The 11366-nt window shown below is 40.6% G+C and overlaps 1 pseudogene; it reads left to right on the plus strand.

The window, feature by feature from the left end:
* The first annotated feature begins 3215 nt into the window (after positions 1–3215).
* Positions 3216–4769, plus strand: LOC148565351 (uncharacterized; annotated as a pseudogene).
* Positions 4770–11366: the final 6597 nt, after the last annotated feature.

The following is an 11366-nucleotide window of genomic DNA, read 5'->3' on the forward strand; positions in this document are numbered from 1 at the left end:
TATTTCCCTTCTCACTCAAGGACAAAGCATCTAAATGGCTGGAGTCCTTTCCAAAGGAGAGTTTAGCAACCTGAGAAGATGTGGTGAACAAATTCTTGGCAAGATTCTATCCTCCTCAACGGATCAACAGGTTGAGAGCTGAAGTACAAACCTTTAGGCAGCAAGATGGTGAGACTCTCTACGAAGCATGGGAGAGGTTTAAGGACCTGACAAGAAGGTGTCCACCAGATATATTCAATGAATGGGTGCAGCTACACATTTTCTATGAAGGCCTCTCCTATGAATCAAAGAAGGAAGTAGACCACTCATCCGGGGGATCTCTGAACAAGAAGAAGACCATTGAAGAAGCCATAGATGTCATTGAGACTGTAGCTGAGAATGACTACTTCTATGCTTCTGAAAGAGGCAACACTAGAGGAGTGATGGAGCTAAACAATGTGGATGCACTGCTGGCCCAAAACAAGCTTATCACCAAGCAGCTGGCTGATCTTACCAAGAAGATGGAGAGGAACCAAGTAGCAGCAATCACCACCTCATCAGCAACCCAAGAGGGAGTGAATGCAGAGGCAGAGGATAAGCAAGAACAAGCCAACTATATTGGAAACTCACCTAGGAAGGCACATGATCCATACTCCAAGACCTACAATCCTGGTTGGAGGAACCACCCAAACTTTGGGTGGGGAAATCAACAAGACCAAGACCAAGATCAGAGACGCTACAACCCCAACCCCAATAACAATGCAGCCCACCAACATTCCACGCAAAGATCATACCAACACCTACCTAACAACACACCTCAACATCCATACCAAAGCCAAAATGGCCCTTCTTATCCCTCCAACCTCCACTCACCATCATCTGAAGATAGACTCTCAAGGATTGAGACTATACTTGAAGGTATATGCAAAGAGATTCAAGATAACAAGGTGTTCAAAGAGGAGGTGCGAGCCAGTATCAAGAACTAGGGAGACACCATCAAGAGGCTGGAATTTCAAGTGGGATACTTATCTGAGAAGATTCCCAAACCTACTGATAGCTTCCCAAGTGACACAGAGAAATATCTGAGAGGTGAAGCAAAGAAAGTCAGATGGGAAGATTGCAAGATGGTTACTATAAGTGATAAGGAGACTGAGGAAGAACTGAACAACCCATTAGAATAACCTGAAGACACTTCAGCAGGAAAGCAGGGGGAGAATCATCAAGAAACCACAATTACGCAGAAGGAGCTGACACAGAAGGAGCTGCTGAGACTCTATGCACCATTTCCCCAATTACTAAATGGCTGTGTAGAGAAGAGAATATACTCAAAGTTTCTTGACATGTTTTCATCCCTCCATGTAAACATACCATTCATCAAGGCCCCTCAGCGAATGCCCTCATACATTAAGTATATGAAGGAGCTGCTGACCAGGAAAAGCTCACTCAAGAGAGGACAAACAATAGTGATGAATAAGGAGTGCAGTGCCCTCATTCAACCCGAGTTGCCTACAAAAAGGAAGGACCCAGGGAGTTTTCACATCCCCTGTGCCATAGGAGAAACCATGTTTGATAAAGGACTTTGCGATTTGGGAGCAAGCATCAACTTGATGCCTTTATCCCTTATGAAGAGGCTGCAGATCAATGAGATAATGCCCACAGATGTAGTCATCAGGCTGGCTGACAAGACTAAAAAACAAGCAGTAGGAGTGGTTAAAAATGTGCTGGTGAAGGTTGGAAACTACTTTCTTCCCACAGATTTTGTCATATTGGAAATGGAGGAAAGTCATCTCCATCCAATCATATTGGGGAGACCATTCCTAGCCACAGCCAGAGCACTTATAGATGAGGAGCGAGGAGAGCTAATTTTGAGGATCCATGATGAACAACTCACATTCAATGTTTTCAAACCCTCACAAGAAACAGATCAAGAGAACCAAGCACCAAGGAAAGATCACAGTGAGATACTAATAGAAGAAACAAGCACTAAAGCACAACCAGCACATCTGGGAGTCCCCTTGGTTGAAAAACAAGATAATCAACAGCTATCACAGCTAGAGGAAACTCAAGTGGAGCTAAAACCACCAGAATCATATGAGACCGGTAACAAAATCTCCACAGGAAAAGAGACCACAAAGAGCAGGATAACAGCAAAGAAGAAGGTACCAAGGAGATGGAGGAACAAGAAGATCCCTACAGAAGATTTCTCTCCAGGAGATAAAGTGATCTCAGCTTACTTCCCAGCTATTCTCCCTAATCTCCCCACCATCCCATCTCAGCTGCCTAAAGTCTTTACCATCAACAGAGTTCTCTCCCTAGAACATGTGGAGATCCTTGATGAAGCCAATGGAGATAGATTTACTGCAAGGGGGGAGGACTTGAAGCACTACCAACCACCCTGATAAAGGCAGAACGTTAAGCTAGTGACGCTAAAGAAGCGCTTCATAGGAGGCAATCCATGTTTTACATGCTTTTAAAAATAGTTAATAATGCAAGGTTCATGAATTTCAAATCAACTTAATATGCACTTGAATGAATCCTTGTGTGCAACATATAGTGAGGAACAAGTTTGGTGTTCAAGGCACACTAAGAGAACATAAATGTAACCCACATCATGTCACTCTTAGGGGCCTTGAACAAATATTTTATTCCACATGGCACCAAACTAAGTTTGGTGTTGCCAATGTTGCATACATGGATGTTGAGTTAGTCAGTTGGTTTGCACTCATGAATAGCACTTAGTTAGTTAAAAACAAAAACTTTAAAAGGTAGTTAGCCTTTTAATTCTGCCGTCACTTTCTACAAGTGTGTTTTTAATCACATTTTTTTTATTTTGTAGGAGCATTGATGGTGCAATTGAAGGGTTCGGATAACACAAAAGGAAGATACTACACACGTGTCTTCAAGGGATTGCATTGGGAATGGTTGCCATACAACATTGGAAGAAGAACAAGCTTGGAAACTGAACCAACCCCATCATAAAGTTGGTGATCCTTGTGCTCACCCATGCTAAACCCCATCCGTCCATCACACAACCACCCCATCAATCCACACCTTTCATTCACTCATCACTTTCCTATATAAGTGAGTCTTAGTCCGTACTTCCCTTCACATTCCAATTCCCATTCCTCACACTTCACACCTTCAGAATCCAAATCCCTTCATCATACCTTGTCCTAACCAACCGAATTCCTCATCTATCTGTACCTTCCACCCTCTTCACACATCAACTCAGACTCATGGCATCATCAAGCTCCAAGAGGCAAAAGAGGAAAGAACCGGTGGAGAGCATCCCTTTCGATGAGAGGAGATTCAAAACTGTATTCCATGAACTCAAATTTGAACGGATAATGATCAAGAAGATACTACCTGAGTTAATATTCCAAATTGACAAGGATGAGTGCCCACAGATTCGAGAGAAGATTGAACAAAGGGGTTAGCAAAGGCTTACGAACCTGGAGGGGAAGATAAATGCAAACCTCATCAAAGAGTTCTATGCAAATATGGTCAGAGAAGACAAAACCAAGGCCCCCACCTTCAAAAGTTACATAAGAAGGAGAGAGGTGGACTTCAGCCCCAATGCTATAACAAGGACTCTTCAGTTGAAATCACCACATTTTGATGAGCTTGGTTATCAAGCAAGAGTAAGTAAGAGCCCTGACAATGATGAACTCGAACAAATTGTGAATGACATATGTGTTATAGGAGCTGACTGGGAAAGGTATGTGGATAAGAGACCCAGGTTCATCAAGAGAGGCGACCTCAGCCCTGAAGCCAAAGGATGGTTTGAACTCGTGAGGAGATCTATCCTCCCAGCAGTGAACAATTCTGAGATCAACGTCACTCGAGCTACTATGGTACATTGCTTAGTACAAGGTGGAGATATCAATGTGCACAAACTTATAGCTGAGGGGATTCAAGAGTCAGCTGAGAAGATTGATTCGGGTGCCAGGATTTGGTACCCCAGTACCATCCTCAGACTGTGCACGGAGGCCAAGGTTGTCTTCGAGGATAGCAACCCAGATTGGTTAAATCCTGGGAGACTAATTACGTTTCAGCGTCTAACTCATGTGACACCAGCCCAACAACAAAGAAGACCTCACATAGGAAAGCCAAAACCAAAAGGAGGATCTCACCAAGAAGAGTCTCTTTAGGAAGAACACCAACAAGAAGAATATTATGACCCAACCAATTTAAATCTGAATCACATTCAAGGAGCCATTGAAGACTTGGCAAGGAGATATATGAAAGGGTAAGAGCAACAACTACACATTCAAGCCCAAAGGATGGATTGTCAAGAAGAACTCCTCTCCAATTGGATGAATCAACAAGGGGAGTGGCAGAAACAGCATATGGAACACTACTCCCAGCTCACTCAAGCCATCAATCAGGTGACTGAAAGGCAAGAGCGTCAAGACAAACGCCTTCAAGAACTCAACCAACGTCAGCTAGCTCAGACGAAGGCATTCAATGAGTTCAGTGTACTTAATGAAGGACAGCAACTACATAGGGAGGAGTTCAACATAAACACTCAAGCCAAGTTGAACTACATGTCTAGTCATATGCATAATCTACACTCTGCAATCCCCAAGTATGATGAGGTCCAAAAAGATTTTACAGAACAAGAGGAAAGGAAGGTAAAACAGCAGAAAGAAACATTGAAGAAGAAGATGGAAGATGCTGGCTTCTGGAAGAAATTGATTGGAAAAAGCAAGGGAAGTGGGAGTGCAAGCACTCAAGAAAAACACAAAGAGGACAAACAGGAAGTAGAGCATGAGCATCCCCAAGAGTAAAAGGTGGTGGAGTTCCCTCATTGTCCCATCTTTTTCAAGTTTTAAATAAGGAAAATCATGTATGAAATAGAACATGCTTCCATAGTAGCTTAGGATTTTCAATTCTGTTTTTAGTATTCTCCTTGCTTAGGTCTATGATTGCTAGTCAAATTACCTGTTTTCAATTCCATCTTACTTATTGTGTTGCTTGTCTCCTTTTGAATCAAATAAAAAGAGATGTTATGAAAGACCAGAGTGGAGTTCAAGTTGTGGAGTAAGTTCTTAGATTTGTGGTGTAGTAATCACTTAGCTAAGTTGGTTCACCAACAAGGTGGGAAGGCAACTATCTGTCCTGAATCATATGCTTGAAACACACCCCATGAGACTAGCTAAATAACAAGATCCTAATAGAAAAAGAGAAAGAGAAAATGAAAGTTGAAAAAATAAAAGAAAAAAGAGTAAGAAATAAGGCTAGGCACCAAGGGTTTGAATCTTGAGGCATGTGTCTGTGGTGCTCCTGTGTAAGGGATTTACTTGGATGAATAAGCTCTCAGGGGTGCCTTATCACTTGGTAACTTGGGTTAACTAACCCGGGATTATCAGCTGAAAGTCCACTATCAAGAGTAACCCTTGCTACAGAACACTTAGTAACCCAAAGAGGTGCTGGACACCAAGGTCTCAAAAAAGAAAATAAACAAACCATATGCCTGTGGTGTGTATGTATGGGGCAAAGAGACTTGAGGGAGTAAGTCCTTAGGGGTGTCTTAACACCTAGCACCTTGAACCAACTGGTTCGGGAGTGCTGGCTGAAAGCTTATCTTAAAGAGTCACCCCCTCACAGAGCACAATCAAAACCCTGAAAACAAGAAAAGGATCAATGAATAAAAGTCTCATAGGGTGCAATTAAGTGAGTATTCAAGACATGATAAAGGTCTGAAAGCTAGTGAAGGAATGAACCTAAGTTGCTATACATGAAACCACCATAAAACCAAGGACATGACTTCCACAATAATGACTCATATCTCTTAGCATTTCATTCATCATTCTCTTGTTCCAGTACTTGCTTAGGGACAAGCAAGCTTTAAGTTTGGTGTTGTGATGCCAGGGCATTTTGGCCAGTTTCACTGACCTTTTCTTTATGGTTTTAGGGTATTTTCATGCACTTTCTTAGGAAATAAGCAAGTTTTGGATAGAATTTCACTTACATCTTGATTCAAGCAAACATTGTGATTTTTATATGAATTCATGAGAATTATGCATAAATTGAATGACAAATTGGATGATGCATATCTCATAACTTGGACTAGAACTTTGATGCACTTTATTGCTTGATTTCAGGACAAAGGAAGCAAGGAAGAACCACGTTAGCAGCCACGTTAGTCTAACTAACGTGACCTCTAACGTGGAAGGGGAGCTAGCTTGCAACGTTAATGAGAAAAGTAATTGCCAATAACGTCCTCGAAGCCATCATAGCCCACATTAATTGCCACATTAACTACATTAACGTTGTAGTTAACGTGGAAGAAGAAAATGAGGCCAACGTTAGTGACACTCACCTTTGTCACTAACATTGGACCAAGCTCATATTGGCCACGTTAAGAGCCACGTTAACTCAGTTAACGTGGACTCTAACGTAAGGAAACAAAAGAATGGCCAACGTTAGTGACACTCACCTTTGTCACTAACGTTGAGCTAAACCACTTTGAGCAACGTTAGTTGCCACGTTAACTCAGTTAACGTGGAATCTAACATGGAAGGAGCAAGAATCGCCAACGTTAGTGACACTCACCTTTGTCACTAACGTTGGAATGAACCACTATGAGCAACGTTAACTCCCACGTTAACTTAGTTAACGTGGAAGCTAACGTGGATGAAAGAATGATGAGCCAACGTTAGTGACACTCACCTTTGTCACTAACGTTGGAGATGGCTATCACCACCACGTTAGAAGCCACGTTAACCTAGTTAACGTGAACTCTAACGTGGGAAGTAGGGGCGTTTTAAAACGTTAGTGAAAAAGGTAAGTGTCACTAACGTTTTCGAAGATTTGGCAAGCCTACGTTAAAGGTCACGTTAGCCACACTAACGTGAACTCTAACGTAGGGAAGGGAGGATTCTCAACGTTATTGGAAAAGGTAAGTCCCAATAACGTGTGCGAAGGATCAAGAGGCAACGTTAGTGGTCACGTTGGTGCCACTAACGTTGAAGTTAACGTGGATCACCCTTGGGTTAGGAACGTTAGTGGAAAAGGTGACTGCCACTAACGTTCTCGAACCCACACTTTCACTTAACGTTAACGCCACTAACGTCCTAAGCTAGAATCCCTGCCTACTTCACACTTTCTCTTTGCAAGTAAAGCTGAGCCCACTGAAGAAGATAACTGCTTCAACTCAAGATCCAAAGGCCCATATCCAAGACTTGAAGAGCCAACTAGAAGATCAGAAGAATAGTATAAATAGGGAGAACTTTGAACTAGAGAGAAAGCTTTTGGGGGGGCATTATTAGAATCACTCTCTGTATTTTACTTTCTCTACAACTTTTAGTTTAACTTTCAGAATGTACTCTCCATCTATGCTTTTCATTCCCAGAGCTATGAACAACTAAACCCCTTTCATTGGGTTAGGAAGCTCTGTTGTAATTTGATGGATCAATATTAGTTTTCATTATTCTTCTTCTATCTTTTCTCTTGATTTTACTAGAAAGCTTTCAATCTTCATTCAATTGGGTAGTTATCTTGGAAAAGAAGCTATTCATACTTGGATCTCTTCGGAACTTTGGAAGAGGAATGAAGAGATCATGCTAGAAATGCTTTCTCATGTTGGACCAAATTGGGGTTTGGATGGATATAGTGACATATAATCCTACCAACACTTTGATTTGGAAATACATGTGGTATAATCAGTGACCATACTTCATCTCTTCTCATGAGCAATTGACCAAGGAATTGGCTATTGATCAAGATTTGAGAGATTGAATTACCAAGAAATTGGAATTCGATCACTTAAGATTGCCAAGGAGATCAATGAATGCATTGATTGAGGAAGAGATGAAAATGAACTTGATCCGGAGAATGCAACATCTCCTAAGCCCAATGAATTCCCCATTTCTGATCTTATCCATTCTCTATAAATTCTGCAATCTACTTTTATGAGCATCTTCCCCATTCCCATTTAATATTCTGCAATTTACTTTCCGCTATTTACATTCAGCTCTTTATTTCCAGCATTTACGTTTTCTGCTATTTACTTTTCCGCCATTTAATTTTCTACAAATCTCCAATCTAATTCTGCTTAGTTCAACTAGAACATTCCTCTAATTAAAGTTGCTTGACCAATCAATCCCTGTGGGATTCGACCTCACTCTATTGTGAGTTTTTACTTTACGACAATTCGGTATACTTGTCGAAGGAAAATTGTTGAGAGACAAGTTTCCATGCATCAATAATTGATCTCAATCCACAAGTCCTAGCCAACTCTATTAATGGAAGGCTTAGAGTAAGAAGAAACCAAATCAACTAACAATCCTCACACAATGTAGAATGGACATTGATGAATCCACATTTTAGGGTATTTAATTGCTCTATTTTGGTGGATTTTATTGACTTTTCTTGCACTTATCCATTGAAATAGCATGCTTTTATGAATTCTTTCCTAATTGTGCCTAATTGTGAAAAATATGCTTTTCATGCTTAAATTGCCAATTTTAATTTACTTTTCTCCCATTCGATGCCTTGATATATTTCCTTGAGTGATTTAAGGTTTTGAAGGCAAGAATGGCTTGAGAAAGTGGAAGGAAAGCATACAAAGTGGAAGAATTCAAGAAATGAAGGATTTGGAAAGTTGTCCATCCTGACCTCTCGGTACTAAATTGGTCATAACTTGAGCTACAGAGGTCCAAATAAGGCGGTTTCAGCGGCATTGGAAACCTAACATCCGGGACTTTAAAATGATATACAATTTGCTATTGTGGACATAAGTCTATGTGTGCGAATGCACACAACTTGTGCGTACGCACAGGTCAGAAAATAGCAAATGTGCGGACGCACACATCTGTGCGTCCGCACAGGTCCTGGCACGTGTGATTCACGGAAACTTGTCTCTCAATAGATTTCCCTAGGCAAGTATACCAAATTGTCGTCAAGTAATAACTCATGAAAGAGTGAGGTCGAATCCCACAGGGATTGATTGGTCAAGCAACTTTAATTGGAGGAATGTTCTAGTTGAGCTAAGCAGAATTTAGTTTGAGAGTTGCAGGAAATTAAATGGCGGGAAAATAAATAGCAGAAAATGTAAATGCTGGAAATAAAAAGCTGAAAATAGATGACGGAAAATAAATTACAGAATCTTAAATGGGAATGGGGAAGATGATCATAGAAGTAATTGGCAGAAATTAAAGAGAATGGGTAAGATCAGAAATGGGGAGTTCATCGGGCTTAGGAGATGTTGCATCCTCCGGATCAAGTTCATTTTCATCTCTTCCTCAATCAATGCATTCATTGATCTCCTTGGCAATCTTAAGTGATTGAATTCGAATTCCTTGGTAATTCAATCTCTCAAATCTTGATCAATAGCCAATTCCTTGGTCTAATTGCTCATGAGAAGATATGAGGTATGGTCACTGATTATACCACATGTATTTCCAAATCAAAGTATTGGTAGGATTATATGTCACTATATCCATCCAAACCCCAATTTTGTCCAACATGAGAAAGCATTTCTAGCATGATCTCTTCATTCCTCTTCCAAGGTTCCGAAGAGATCCAAGTATGAATAGCTTCTTTTCCAAGATAACTACTCAATTGGATGAAGATTGACAGCTTTCTAGTAAAATCAAGAGAAAAGAAAGAAGAAGAATAATGAAAACTATTATTGATCCATCAAATTACAACAGAGCTCCCTAAACCAATGAAAGCGGTTTAGTTGTTCATAGCTCTGGGAATGGAAAACAAAGATGGAGAATGCATTATGAAAGGTTAAACTAGAAGTTGCAGAGAAAGTAAAAAATACAGAGAGTAATTCTAATAATGCCAAAAGCTCCTTTCTTGTTCAAAGTTCTCCCTATTTATACTATTCTTCTGATCTTCTAGTTGCTTCTTCAAGTCTTGGATATGGGCCTTTGGATCTTGAGTTGAAGCAGTTATCTTCATCAGTGGGCTCAGCTTTACTTGCAGAGAAAGTGTGCAGTAGGTATGGACTTTAGGTTGGGGCGTTAGTGGTGTTAACGTTAAGTGAAACTGTGGGGTCGAGAACGTTAGTGACAATCACCTTTTTCACTAACGTTCCTAACCCAAAAATGGTCCACGTTAACTTCAACGTTAGTGGCACTAACGTGACCACTAACGTTGCTTCTTGGCCCTTCGCAAACGTTACTGGGGTTTACCTTTTCCAATAACGTTGAGAGTACCCCTTTCTCCCTACGTTAGAGTCCACGTTAATATAGTTAACGTGGCCTTTAACGTAGGCTTGCCAAATCTTCAAGAGCATTAGTGACACTTACCTTTGTCACTAACGCTTCAAAACGCCCCTTCTTCCCACGTTAGAGTTCAGTGAAACTGGCCAAAATGCCCTGGCATCACAACACCAAACTTAAAGCTTGTTTGTCCCTAAGCAAGTACTGGAACAAGAGAATGATGAATGAAATGACAAGATGAATGAATCATTCTTGTGGAAGTCATGTCCTTGGTTTTATGGTGTTTCATGCATAACAACTTAGGCTCATTCCTTTACTGGCTTTCAGACCTTTATCATGCCTTGGAATACTCACTTGATGGCACCCTTTGAGACTGTTATTTATTGATCCCTTTGTCTTTCCAAGGTTTATTGCATCCTTAGGCTAAGTGTTCTGTGAGAGGGCGACTCTTTAAGATAAGTTTTTAGCCAACACTCCCGAACCAGTTGGTTCAAGGTGCTAGGTGTTGAAACACCCCTAAGGACTTACTCCCTAAAGTCTCTCTCCCCCATACATGCACACCACAGGCACATGGTTTGTTATTTTCTTTCCTTGAGGTCTTGGTGTCCAGCACCTCTTTGGGTTACTAAATGTTCTGTAGCAAGGTTGCTCTTGATAGTGGATTTTCAGTTGATAATCTCAGGTTAGTTAACCCAAGTTACCAAGTGATGAAGCACTCCTAAGAACTTATTCATCCAAGTAGATCCTTGGTACAAGAGCACCACAGACACATCCCTCAAGGTTCAAGCCCTTGGTGCCTAGTCTTATTCTTTATTACCTTTCTTTCTTTTTCAACTCTTAGTGTTCTTTTCCTTTTTTTATTGGGATCTTATTATTTAGCTATTCTCATGGGGTGTGTTTCAAGCATATGATTCAGGGCAAATAGTTGCCTTCCCACCTTGTTGTTGAACCAACTTAGCTAAGTGATTACTACACCACAAATTTAAGGACTTACTCCACAAATTGAACTCCACTCTGGTCTTTCATAACATCTCTTTTTATTTAGCTTAAAAGGACAAACATACAATAAGCAAGATGCAGATGAAGATAGGTAACTTGAACTAGCACACATATGAAAAAGGCAAGAAAAATACTAAACACAGCATTGAAAAACCTAAACTACCATGGAAGCATGTTCTATTTCATACATGATTTTCCTTATTTAATACT

The sequence above is a fragment of the Arachis ipaensis genome, chromosome B5 (assembly GCF_059453495.1).
Source record: "Arachis ipaensis isolate K30076 ecotype BB chromosome B5, ASM5945349v1, whole genome shotgun sequence".
NCBI classification, from domain to species: domain Eukaryota; kingdom Viridiplantae; phylum Streptophyta; class Magnoliopsida; order Fabales; family Fabaceae; genus Arachis; species Arachis ipaensis.